We start from the raw sequence: 14515 nt of genomic DNA, 5'->3' as shown, positions 1-14515 counted from the left end.
TCAGAGCATGGGACTTCTGGGCCTTGAGGAAAGACAATAAAGGTGATAGTTAATGTCTCTTCAGTGTTAAAATCTGTGACTACAAGAAAGATGATATGCTGTTTCCGAAACTGTACACCATCTTCCTCATCCCACCTCCACCCCTAAGGCTGGAGGGAATTAGAGCAGGGGTTGCAGTTTTCACAGATCAAAAACTCTGGCTGCAATAAATTCAAGCAAAAAACCAGTTCTGGTCTCTCAGTCTTTTCATGCCATAGGCTTCTCCTCTCATATTACACCACCTGGTGCTCTTCATGCTGCAGTTGGCGGTGACACCACAGACAGAGGGGTGATGTACTGGGAACAGAATAACATGGGGAGAGGATCTCCATTACATGCCTTCACAGTTATTCCATTAAATCACAGAATTGTTTGGGTTGGAAGAGACCTTAAAGTATCTCTTGTCCCCATCAGGGGCACCTTCCACTAGACCAGAGCTCCATCCAAGTTGGCTTTAAACATTTCCAGAGGTGGGACAACCACAGCATCCCTGAGAAACCTATGCCAGTGCCTCCCCACTCTCACAGGGAAGAATTTATTCCTAATATCTAATCTAAACCTGCTCTATGTGAGGTTAAAGCCATTCCCCCTTGTCAAAAGTTCCTCTCCAGCTCTCTTGTAGCACCTTTAGATATTGGGAAGGTCTCTAAAATCTCCCCACAGCCATCTCTTCTCCAGGCTAAACAACTCCATATTTCTCAGCCTGACTCCCTGGGAGAGGTACTCCAGCTCTCTGAACTTCTTCATGGCATCCTTTGGACTCACTCCAGCAGGTCCAGGTCCTTCTTATAGTGGAGGATCAACAGCTGGACGCAGTACTCCAGAGCAGAGCAGAGGGAGAAAATCATCTCCCTCAACCTGCTGGCCACACTTCTTTTGATGCTGTCCAGGACACAACTAATTTTAGTCTTCTAGCTACTAGTGAAATCCCAAACTGTGATATGCTGATTTCACATAAAGCTTGTCTCCATGTTTTGATATTAAAATTTTAAAAAATCTTACAAAATTATTTGGAGCAGTCCTAGGGGCTCTGAGGTGGAGACAGGAGAGTTAAATGCTCAAATCCCAGAGAAAGAAATTCTTGGACTTCAGACCAATTACTTTGCATCTCTGCAAAGAGCTGGTATTTTCCAAGCCATGGAATTTGTATATCAACACCTGTTTTACTAGGAAACAGGCACCCAGATGCCCACAAACTTCTTTGAAACCCTGTACTTTTGATGCTAAACTTTATAATTTTAACATATTTTGAAGGAAAGCAGAAGCGAAAAGCATCATTGAAGTCACTTCCTGTGGAATGCATGAACCTTCTTCTACTCATCATCCCAGACATCACACATCAGCATCAAGTAGTGCTGAGCTACCAGTGCTTGAATATGGGAGTTCAAATGGTCAGGATGCCATCAGGGCCTTCAGTTATCTCCTGCACCTGTTGTGACAGCTCAGTTTTAGCATTTGTGAACCACAGCTCAGGAAAATGGAAGTGCCTGTTTAAAATACTGACACAAGATGTAAACCCATACAGAAGAAAAACTCAGTTTTATCAGAGAAGACTTGGCCTGGGGAAGAGCTAGTCTAAGCAAACCATGGTCTGGTCTGTACCATCTTGCAGTCCAAGCCAAAAAAAAACATATGTATCTTGGATGCTTTTGGATCTCTATCTTGGATGCAGAACATGTCTCAGAAGCACAAGTCACTCGAAATTATAAGCAGAAAAGAGCACTCAAGAAAATCACCAGAAGAGGAAGTCATATGTTGGCATCTCCCTGGTCTGACCATGGTTTTACTGATCGTTATATCCTGTAGAGTAGCTTTGGCAATTTGATAAATATCATTGATTTTCCTAAATGCAGACTCCAAGCAATGCATCTTTGAGAACAGTCTATCAGTTTCACTCATAACTAAGTGTATTTCTATTTAGGTATTGACTGTTACTGTAAGAGGCTGTGAGTCAGGAGTGGAAGTGCCTTAGAAGAAACACTCTGCTATAGTCAGTGCCATGTTTGTGAACTTCATAACGAGTGAAATTTTATTGCTTTAGTGATGCAGCACATAAACTTGAATGAACATGGTAAATCATTTCAGCTCTGGGATCCCCAAATCATTGGAAATTCAGCTATGGTTGGTTAAGAAAAAATATTAGCTACAGATGGTTTCATCCTTCATTGTCCTATTTCAGTCCTGGTTAGTTCCAGGGCAGGAATATTTTAGCTGTTAAGGAGGGAAGGTGATTTGCAATCAATATACACATTGGCACTAGCACTTCACAAAAGAGAACTAACTCTAATTGCAGAAAGATCACAGCCAATTTACATTCGCAACACTCGCTTTTGATGTACTTCTCTTGAGAAACACCAGTTGCACATTGATTTTTCTACACTGAATGTGATGAAAGCTGGATGAAGATGCTCTGCTTGTCACATTTCAACTCCTTCCTCCATAGAGTGCTTTCAGGTGTGCTTCAGTTGTTTAGAAATGCCATCAGACATCACTGGTCTCTGTGGTTTGCTGTGCACACTGAACCCTACAGTCTGGGATCCCAAGGAATATCTGTCTGCCGAGATACCAGCTGGGGCTAAAAGGAAATTCCTGGTGAAATTATTTTGGAATTCATCAGATCATAGAATGGTTTGACTTGGAAATGGCTCTTGATGATCACATAGTTCCAACCCACCTACCATGGGCAGGGATACCTGTCACTAGCAGAGGTTGCTCAGAGCACCATCCAGCCTGGACTTGAACATTTCCATGGATGTGGGAATTGCCCTGAACTTATTCATTTGCACCACACAAAAGGACTACCAAAGACCACCATTCTGGCCACATCTCATATGGTTTTGCAGTGGTTTAAATGACAAAACTAAGAGTAATGAAATGGTGATTTGGGTTTGGTTGTTTTTGGGAGAATTCTACAATGAACTACTAAAAATTTGAGTGTCCATTTTTAATCAAAACTCATGATGTTTTGGGATGGTTAACAGAAGGAGGTTAACTTAAGGTGATGACATCATTCTTTGAGGCAGCTGACCTCCCTGTTGCTCCATGGTGAGGCACATAAACGTCTCTGTGGGCAACTGAGAGTGTGCCACAACCTGAGGAGGTTTGGCCTGCAGAGTTGATAGAGTTTCAAAGGGATTCAGTTGCCTCTAAAACCCAGCACCTTTGTTTGGTTAGCTGGATCTGGACTACATTGATGGTGTTGCTTAGAGGCTGAGCTAGTGCAAATGAAAACAACAACAGCCTTTAGAGGTGGTATCAGGTGTCTGACACATCCATGTGGTGCCAAGTGACAGGACACAAGATGTGTTCACTCCTGTGCCCTAAGGGAGTGGCAGCTGTAGGACAGCAGGAAAGCCCAGCCAGCATCTCATGTGGCACTGGATGGCTATACCTGGGCAGCAGCTGCATTTCTGTTCCCTGCTTTGGGAGCTCAGATGTACATCTTACATGCAAACACCTAATGCAGACAACCTAAATGTAGGTAGCTTAATTTCAAACTCAATCCATTTTAGAGCCCCTTTGTTCTGTGTATTTTCTACCTCAGGATATTTTAATTAACATTTTGCCACATGTCTTAAAAAATTAGAGTAAGACAGGTTGCTCCTGTGCTACAATACAGATGCTTGGTGTCTCCATATTTAGGTGATGGATGGGAATGACCCAAAAATGTCACATCAAATATTACTAAATAAAATGTTCGTAATGTTACTAAATAAAATTTGTTTAAGCAAAAAAAGAAACCTAACAAACAAAGCAAAACAAATCAAATCAAAACAGTTGTATCATCTGCTAAAGAAATTCACTTCAACATATCTGAAGATGCATGTAAATAGAGTAAAAGTCATATTTTTAAGTCAAAAGAATCTAAACTTCATTTGTTGAAGGCAAGATATGAAGGTGGCATTGATACCCATGCCAACAAGTCCTGCAAAGGATCGTGAGGCTTTCACACATACCAGACAGGCATAACCAGGTATTATATCCATAACTTGTTGCATGAAGAGTTTTGCAATTCAATCTGACTGATGGGTTTCCAAACACATGGAAATAGTCATGGAGGTTGGAGAACGGCTGAAGACACCACAGGGATTGTGAGATGGGCACCTGGACCTCCCTCTCACCCCAGAGCAGGACGCACCACAGCTGAGGGATACATCCGCAGCTGCCAAACCAGACACCCAGGAAACACAGGTAATTTGGATATCCTACTTATTTCTGGTTTTCTTTGTTTGTTTGTTTTTCCCAGATGAGTAATATTGCCTCTGTGAGCAAAAAAGTGTGAGGATTGCTGCAAACAACAGGAAACTCATGCCTGAAAGGATCATCACAGCAATATTTACTGCAGAGATCTCTGCCTGGCTGTGATTTGCTGTTGTGCACCAAAACAAGTTGCAGGGAAGGGAAAATATAAATGTTATCAATACGGTGTCTGAAAGGAGGCCTCAGATTATTAAGCAGTTGTGAAGGTGGAAGTTGGAAACATAGAGGAGGAAAACAGAAATAAACAAAGGAACATGCTGGGCCGTACAGGAGGAGTTGGACTGGTAAGAAGCTGAAGTAGCTGATGTGGGGTGCATAGCCTGATCACTGGTGGCATTTGGGTCCCTCATGGATTTGCACAGGGTCACCAGCTGGTTACACAGGGAAACAGATGGACCACATGATTATCTGGAAAAGGCACAACAGAGTCACTGCTGGATGTGTAAGTCTATAGCAATGCTGAAGGGCAGCAGAGATCATGAATTACTTATTGAAAAGATGACGAATGCACTGAAGCCCAAGGGAAAGACAGGCGACGCTGGAGTCAAATTTGATCCTGCAAAGTGAAAAGACAAGTCTTTGACAGGGACAGAGGAGGTAATGCTTGGGGAGCATTTCAGGCCATTACTGTGGAATGATAAAGAATTCTCAGTAGAGACCAGATGGGAAATATTTAAGGAAGCAATAGAGAACACAGTAGGGAACTTACTGGGAGGCCTAAGCAAACAAGGAGGAGCTGGACAAACATCAAAACAAAAGCATTAGAGGGAAAATGCAAACAGAGCCAAGGATTATGGGAGAGTGGAAACAAAAGCACAAAACAAAGCATAGAAAAAAATTCCAAAGGCAAGTAAACCTCTTTAGGTTATAGAGAAGCACCAGGAAAATAAGGTGTGAAATTGAGATGGAAGAAGATTGTGTTCAATGGGAACAACAGTGTGCCTGTGCTAAGAGCACCAAGAGGAATCCTGATGGCCTGGGAGAAAATGTAAGGGAGAAGGCGGAGCCATGGAAAGAGCAATTGGCTGAACACTCTTATAACCATCCCTGGAGGGATTTAAAAGATGTGTAGATGTGGCTTTTAGGGATATAGTTGAGTGGTGAGCTTGGCAGTGCCGGTTCAGTTGGCATCAATCACCTTAGAGGTCTTTCCCAGCTAAAGGATTCTATGATCTACCTGGACACAACCACCCCAGACCCAGACTGAGAGTTTGGCTTACAAAACAAAAAAAGGCATCAAATCAGCTGACAACATAGAAGGGATTATACAGCAGCCCTTCCATCCTTTTTAGCAACATATGTCACCATAGAACTGTTAGAGATCACCCTACGACTAAGGAAAAGAGGAGGGCTCAAAACTAATGCACATTACTGCCACCAGTGAAACTATAAAGACATACATTGAAGTGCTGTGGGGAAAATCCAATGGAAGCAATTGAGGAATGGCTAAAGTAAATTGCACAGGAAGCAAGCGGTGAAAAATGCTGAAATGTGGGAAGGATTAGATTAAATATCCATGGTCTGGCTATGAGTACAAAAGGAGTAAGGATGGTGATTAAAGGTGCTTTCAACAATCTTTATTTTGAGACTAACCATGGAAAGTAAGAAAATTAGACATTTTCCAGCTAAAAGCATTGTAACTACAGTTGCTCTGTGGAGCAGTAAGAGTAGGGAGGAAGTTAAGTAATGGCCTCAAGTCAGAAAGCTGCTTTCCTCATCTTCCCACATTGTGTAGTAACAACCCAAACTGAGACAAATCTCATGACAATGGGTGTTATACCATCAAGATCCTTATCTTATGCAAATGACACCAAGCAATTACACAAGCTTGCAATAATCACTGAAGTGACTGCTGCAGGAGTAAAGACAGCAACAGGAGAGAGAAATTGGAAGAGAACTAAAAGATTAATTTGTATTTCTCAGGCAGCACATGCATACCTGAGATCTTCCTCCAGAAGAGGTTTTGAAAGACATATTCCTTCGGTAATGCTGCTTTGCAGAAAATCACTTACTCAGAGACTCAGGTGTCTTCATGGAGATGTATCAGCCTTAGGCACCTACAGCACTGCCCTGGGCAGCTGGATCCCCTGCCCTCAGCCAAGTGTGTATCAAACAGAAGGAACTGTGGATGTCTTTGGGCAAAAGCAGATGCAGGGTGGAGCCATTTTAGATTAATAAAGGAAAAAAAGAAGAGAGGACTCAGGTCAAAAGAAGAGAAGAACCAAAGAGAAAATTGGAACAGCTTTAAGAAGCCCTGGTCTCAGCTAACCACTCATTCAACTAAATAATGCCAAAAATATTAACAATTTGGACAATAGAATCCAGTAGCCTCACTAAAGCACTCAGGGGGAGAAGATTATAGGAAGATCCAGCAGAAAATTATTGTATTATTCAGGGAAAAAATAATCTGTCAAGATACCCAGCTTTGTTGGCCATACAGCCTCTTCACATCTGGCACAGACAAATGTGGTTTTAGATTAGCAGGAATAATAATCACAAGCCCCACCAGCACAGCAAAGTTGCACTTCAGGTGTTTATATGTCATTCTCAGTGCTGCTTTCTGGAAATGTGCCTCCCAGTAAAACAGAGCTGCCTTATATTCCTCGGCTTTTATCTTGGGATAACTCAGACACTTCCACTACTGCCAGAAGGGAAATGCAGCTTTTCTCTCCCGTGGAGTCCACTCTTTGCTGTGCAACTCCCTGGAACACTCTGAGTCATCAGTATGCTTCAGAGAAAACCAGGGGGCTTAGGGTTTGGAATTTGGGATTTGAAATTTGGGTAGAGATTGATTTCCTGGGGAGCTTTGCTGCCGGCAGCAGAGGAAAAGGAAGTGAAGGATGGAGATGAAACTGACCAAATAGGTAGGGTTTTACCCACAGATATGAAATATGGTAATTGTCAAAAAATCAACAAAACCTTCTGGGCCTTTATGCCTTGCTAGCTTAGTCCCACTGAGACAGAAAACATCGCATTTCCAGCAGTAAAACCTTTTACCCCCATCATATCCAGTTGTGTATAACTATATCTTGTGTTACGGAGGCAGCTTTCATCCTTCCATTGCCAGTGTTTACATCCCCATTAATTTAGGCAGAGCAATTGTGTCTTCATTCAGCTTCTGTTTGGCAAGAAAAGTCAAGCAAGACTCACACCTTCAACCTACACATTTACCCCTTGAGGAGAAGTGGATGAACAAAAGGAAGGCAACACAATGAGCTCAGTGGCCAGGAGGGAAAACAAGAGGACCGTAGCTTGCTGCACCATGAAACCAGCTTCTCATTGCTGGACATCCTCAGGTCATGCTTGTCAAGGTTGGTGTTAAGTCAGGAAGACATCAGGGGCTTCAGCAAGTTCTTTCCCTCTCTGCACACTCTTCCAATCAAAAGATGTGTGTGCCTGTTCCTGCTCTTCACAGAAGGCACCATGACTTATTAATCCAGCTATCATGTCAGTGGAGCTTCTGCTGCTCTTATCTCTTGCAGCAGAAATAAAGTCTACTTGTTGATGAGGGACTGCAAGGCTGGATACAAGCTCTGGTAGCAGCTAATGCCACCCCACACATCCTTCTGTGAGGAAGACCAGCTTCTGAATTTATCTTTAAATCTCAGGCTTTCTCTGAAGCTCACTTTATAATACCATGGAATCCTAGAATGGGATGGGTTGGAAGCACCTTTAAGATCACCTTGCTTCAACCCCCCTGCCATGTGGGGACAGCTTCCACTGCACCAGATTGCTCCAATCCCCACGGCATCTTGGCCTTAAACACTTTTAGGGGATGGGGCACCCACATCTTCTCTGGGCAGCCTGTGTCAGTGCCTCACCACCCCCACCATAACAAGTTTCTTATATAACAAATATCTAATCTAAACCCATCCTCACTTCATTTAAGGATGATGTAAATCTTCTAAGCACTGCTGACAACTGTCTGCTTGTTTCATTACAACCCCATCCTTGGGTTCACAAGGTTTCTGGTATTGATGAGCATACATTTTGGAGCATGAACAAACAGCCAATGGATCAATGCTCGTTGGGACAAACTTGCTGAGATGAAATATTGGCTTCATTTGTTAAACTTTAATGATTGACCTGCCTGGCAAAGCCAAGAAAGCAATAACTCCCATTTCTCTAGGCAAGTTCAGCTATTGGGTAACTACACTTTAAGCTCAATGAACATTGTTTCTTTAAAAGCATTTCCTTGCCACTCAGTTAAAAGTACCTGTAATTAAACCTCAGAGGAACACATCACAGATTTAAGGTCTGAGGTTTGAATGACAGTTTCCCTCGGCAGCTTCTTCCCTCATGGAGATGCCAACTCATTTATATGTCCTTTGGGGAACTGGGCAATGAGAGGAGACTGCAGCCTAAACAGAGTACCTATTAAAGCAGGAAAAGATGCATATGTCATCTTGTCTGAGATACATACCATGCTCGGTTACCATGGCAATGGACAGTATAGGTAGCTTCAGGGGAGTAAAAGAGTGATTAGCGGACAGATAAAGGGCAGGACTAAGCTGTGCCCTCTCTAGTCAGAGTATTTTCATTAAGATTACAAGAAGCAAGATCTAGATATTAGACAGTAGGTGTTTGCATTCTTGTCTTAATCTAACTTTAAAAGTATCAGTGACAAGGGCATCGCTTGGTTCCCTCAGCAGGTAATTCTACCAGATGAAAGATTTTCACAGTATCTGGCCTCCTGTTGTCTTTATTTCCCACTCTATAGAGCTTAATCTTCTCAACTGACAAGCTGAAGCGTGCCAAATCAATATTTTCTTTTGAAATTTGGTTGTTCAAAGGCTAACTTCATCGAGTAATGATTTTGTGCTTTGGGGTAAAAAGTTCCTTCTAAGGCTTCAGTGCACAGGTGAATTTTTCTTTTCAAATTAAAAGAAAAAAATTAATAATAATTTTAGCTGGGACAAGAGAAAAGTGGAAGAACAAAAAAAATGCTGTCTTTTATTGGGACTGGAGTGATTTTGGTCCTTTAGCCTGGTTTGTGAACAAAATGATGCCTACACAGTCTTTTGCCTAGCGTTTAAACATCAACATTTTTAAGCATGTTGGCCATTATCATCCGCTTCCAGAAAACGGTCTTTGCCACTCTCTGGGGGACAGGAAGTTCCTACAAGTTTCGTTAATATCATCAACCAGGGAAAAGGAGAATTCAAGGCAAATTAAAGGAGAATTAAATGCAAATTAATCTATCTTAATGGGTCCCTTAATGGAAAGGCAATTTCTTTTTCATCCTGCAAGGCAGCAGCCAACTAATCAGCCAGAAAATACCTATTGGTCCACCAGCCAGTACTCAGGGCTCTACCAGCATGGCTGTAGTTTACCCTTTCCTGACCAAAACTGTGGGGGACACTGGGAGAACTGCAGGATGCAAATGTTCATGGGACCAGGAAACCACTGCTCATGCAGTGAGACAAGTTTGTCAACATCTTTCTCCAACAACAGCATTTAAAATATAAAATCATCTAAATCTTGTCTATTGTTTCCTTTTTCTCCTCAATACATGTTGCTGCATGGCTTGTTTCAGCAATGGACTTGTACCCACACATTTAACAAAGGCCTTGGGTGTTTAGTGAAACCCATGATCCTCTGTAGATGTGAAGTCACTGGAGCTTCAACAAATTCAAAATATTATGTGTGTTTAAGAGCTTTCTGGGATGAAAGCTGGACTTTGGAGTCTTGAATCAGAGAACTCCAAAGGGCTCTTCCAGCCTAAGGTTTTCTTTAAGTTTGGATCTTAAGATCTGTGTCTGTAGTCTGTATGCACAGTTCACAGCTTTTACCTTGTTCCTCCCTGATTCTCACCTTGTCAATGTAAATTAGCCTGATTTTGCAGACCAGAATTCTACAGAATTTTCAAGTCTCTGTTTTTTTCTGGATAAAGGACCTCAACCTATGCATCAATATCATCTTTGGGGATGGGATGTCCAAAGCATCTTGCAGCATCGAGTAGGGTGTTAATTACCCGAACACACCACTCAGACTCTTTCATTGTGGATGGGTGGATTAAATATGTGCCAGGCAGTCTGGCTTTGAATTCAGAGAATTCCACCTTCTCAAAACGATTCTGATTCTATCCATTTTATATGGGGAATAGAGACAAAGAAACCTCTGAGTATTTAGGATTTAAGGACATGAGTGAAAATCCCGACAGGGTGTTAAAAGGTTGCAAACACCCCTTCAATTTACAGTTACAGGTTGATTTCTTGTTATCAATTGAAACAGCTCCAAAAAAACTGAGAAGAAAAACAAATATAAAAATCCCTGTGCTTTCTTTCCTTCCTTGTGTGACCTTATGAGCCTTCATGACTCCAGGTAGCATTCAACATAGATGAGGATGTGGCCTTTCAGTAGCAGAATGAACTCAATCCACCAATACCATTGCAGAAACAGGTCTTGAAAGCATGACAGAGTTTTTCCACTTGTTGGCCCCAGAGCTTAACCATGGATCATAGTAGTAAAATCTCAGGATACACTGATTTGAAATAAGCAATCCTAAATATTTATTAATTGAAGAGCTAAATATTGACTTCATGTCAATGTGAAGTCAATATCTGCAATGAGAGTCTCGACATTTATAAAAAAGAAACAAAAATTCCAGTGAGCAGCTTGCTGGGAAATAACCACCCACTTCCAGGAGCAACTAATACAAGCAGATGGACAAAAGCCCACTTGGGTGGGCTATTTAGGCTCCACAATACCTGAAAAGAAGATGCTCAGCCCCAGAGTGGGAATAAAGCTATCATAAGTGCCCAAGCCTCCTCCGCTGTCCATGGAGAGAGAAATCTAGTACAAAGGCATGTAGTGACAGGACAAGAGGAAATGGTTTTAAACTGAAAGAGGGTAGGTTTAGAATAGATACTAGGACTAAATTCTTTACTATGGTGAGAAACTGGCACAGTTTGCCCAGAGAAGCTGTGACTCTCCCATGCCTGAAAGTGTTCAGGGAGAGGGAGAGGGAGAGGGAGAGGGAGAGGGAGAGGGAGAGGGAGAGGGAGAGGGAGAGGGAGAGGGAGAGGGAGAGGGAGAGGGAGAGGGAGAGGGAGAGGGAGAGGGAGAGGGAGAGGGAGAGGAAAAACCTTGGTTTTTTAACCAAGGCTGTATACATTAAAGTGCAATGTGTATCCAAGTCTGCCACACTCCTCTGAATGAAATAAAAAACACAGCTGCAAGTGGTTGTTTGTTTAAGTCTTACTTGCTACAGGAGTTCAAAAAATCTTTGCTTCTAATTACTACAGGACTCCCACAAGGATGGGAAACATTCCAAGAGCAGACAGGTAGACCTGCTTGTTTCATATTTTCCCACTGGTGATGTTGTTAGCTGCTGCTGTCGCCAGTGTTTCATCTAAACTTCTTGCAGTAACTGAACTCTTTCACAAGTAATCCTGATGGCTGCTGCTGTGGATTCTTCCTTCTGAGAAATCACATCAATGGCAATCGAGCTTGGACAGCTTCCTAAGCCATTTCTTCCATCTCCACCACAAAGGAGAGAGTTCATGAGCAGTCCCTTGAACAGCAGCAAGGGAAAGCTTCCTCCTCTGCAGGAGTACTCTCATGTGAGGGACAAGATCAGAGTTGGGGATTGACAGCCGCTGATCTGGCTTTGTGGCTTTTCCCAATGGTTTGGTGCATGAAAAACCTCCTTTCCTGCGACTGCATATTCAGAGGAAGGGAAATGAGCTCTCAGGGTGGGACTCTGAGATCATGGGGCAAAACTCCAACTCTAGCTCCTCTTACTAATCTAGTTTATGTCATCCTTATTCTTACTTTAACTTCTTTTCCCTGACATGTCTACTAGGATTCATTCAGGAGAAAGTCAGAGTGACTCAGACGCCTTTCCTTTAGCTTAAGAATTCTCTGGATTTTAACAAGTCTAACTAGCCATGATGTTATCAAACATTGAAAAACACAGAACTGAGTGGTGTTTTCTGGGAACAGAAGATCTGAGGAAAGCTCAGCATGGTCCTGGAAGAACATAACTGGGAGAAGATGTCCTATGGTTCCCAGACCTGCTAGGGTCTCTGCACCAGCAGTACAGGAGGGCTATTTGGAGAGAGAAAAATGAAGTTCCATTTCTGTATTTCACCTTTCCCTGGTGTCCCAGGCAGTGAACTGTTTGAGACAGATGGGGAAATTTGTCCAAATACAGCATGGCTGGTTTTGCATGGGAAGTTTCAGTCCATGGGATTCAGTCCAGGGTTCTGGGGAAACCCTGTTTTATCTTTACAAAAATATACTCTCATGTGGCAAAGAAATAGAAATAGTGATAGTGGGAAACATGACCTTAAGACTCAACATCTTCTAAAAACGATGTTATGATAATTAACTCTTTCATCTGCTGGAGGGTTCTGGAGGGCCACAAAGAGGCTCAGAGGGTTGGAGCACCTCTGCTGTGGAGACAGGCTGAGGGAGCTGAGTTTGCTCAACCTGGAAAAGAGAAGACTCCAAGGAGACCTTAGAGCACTTTCCAGTGTCTAAAGGGGCTACAAGAGAGTTGGAGAGGGACATTTGACAAGGATTTGTAGTAATAAGACAAGGGGGAGGGTGGCTTCAAATTGTCTGGCAGGGGAGGTTTAGATTAGAATTTAGGAAGAAATTGCGATGCTGGTGAGACACTGGTACAGTTGTTTAAAGTAGCCAAGAATCAGATGGACGCATAACTAATTTTGTGGTAGCACCACAGCAGGTCTAATCCCTATCTCTAGATCACCCAGAACTGCCCCTTGTCATGACTTTATATGTATATGACTATATAAATATATATTTATGTGTGTCTGTGTGTATATATATATATATGTATATATATATACATATACAGATGTATATGTATATATATAGATATAGATGTGTATGTGTACATATGTGTAATATATCTACATTTATATCATATATAGATATTATATATTAGCTGGATCTGAGCCAAAGGATTTAATTCCCAATTTTTTCACCTTTGAACTGGCCTTTTGCTTTACGGATGTCAGCTTTGACATGGCAAAGGCCTAGAATAAGGCGTAGAAAAAATGAACAAAATGGAAAATTAAACAAAAGTTTCCAGTTTAATAAATTCCCTACTCAGAGCTACAAAAACTGAACAGTGTAAAGACCCTACTGAATGGATCCTTACAAGTTCATGTCTGGAGATATCACCATGATGTTTACATGGAAAATCACAACCCAGACTAGGGGGTTTTCCCATGGTTTTCCCCAGAAAGCATTTGGCTCAGCCGAGTCCTGAGCACACATTTCCTCTCTCTGGCTCCCTGGGGCTGCTCCTTGGCAGAGCTCAGGAAATCTGATGGTGATTCCCGAAAAGCAGCTCCTGAGATGGGGGCAGAGTGAGCACATATCCTGGATAAGCCATACTCGGAAATGCGGAGGGTGGAGAGGAACAACGATGACATCTTCCTGATGCCACCAGTACCTCCTGCCTCGAGCTTCAGCCCCTCTGACCAGAGCTGCGTTTGCTGGGCAGGGAGGTCACCCAGCAAATCTTCATGCAGTGATGTTCCTGGAGAAAGCAGCTGAGCAGAACCAAAACAAACCAAACCCTTTTCACCACTTTTCAACACTTTTTCATCATAAATACAGATCCCAGCACCAGGCTTGCTTGGAGGTTGTGGTCTGAGCAAATCCTGATCATCAGTATAGGGCAAGTGGGGTATTTCAATGCTACTAAAAGCAAACAACAGGAAGCCTGATCATACTCCCTTAACCTAAATTTTTTTATCTTAAGATACATATCTTAAGACCTGCACAGGCGAGTAATGTACCAAGGGGTACAAGATGCTGAATATGAGATGCTGCAGCAAGCCACAGGATATGTCCTCTGTGATTCACGGACCCTTGCAGTCCCTTTTGCCTTTTCCAATGTCATGGCACCATGACATGAGGCACGTGACACCCTGAGACAAGCTCAGTTGGTTTGAGCCTGGTGTTAAAAACACCAAGGTTGTGCATTCAATCCCTGTATGAGCAATTCACCTTAGAGCTGCACTTGATGATCCTTGTGAGTTCCTTCCAGCTCAGAACATTCTGTGAATCTGTGACTTCTGATCCCCTTTCCAGTACCACCATCGTGACTAAAGCCACCGCTGGGCCGCTACAGCTAATAGCCAAGAAATTCTGACTCAGGGCTGCTCATTCACAGCCCGAGGCACTGCCTATCCTCAGTTCAGACTCTGTGCCCCACACTGTGGATTAATATCTG

The sequence above is a fragment of the Cyanistes caeruleus genome, chromosome 3 (assembly GCF_971803275.1).
Source record: "Cyanistes caeruleus chromosome 3, bCyaCae1.hap1.1, whole genome shotgun sequence".
Taxonomy (NCBI): Eukaryota; Metazoa; Chordata; class Aves; order Passeriformes; family Paridae; genus Cyanistes; species Cyanistes caeruleus.
Note: the sequence above shows the minus strand (reverse complement) of the source record.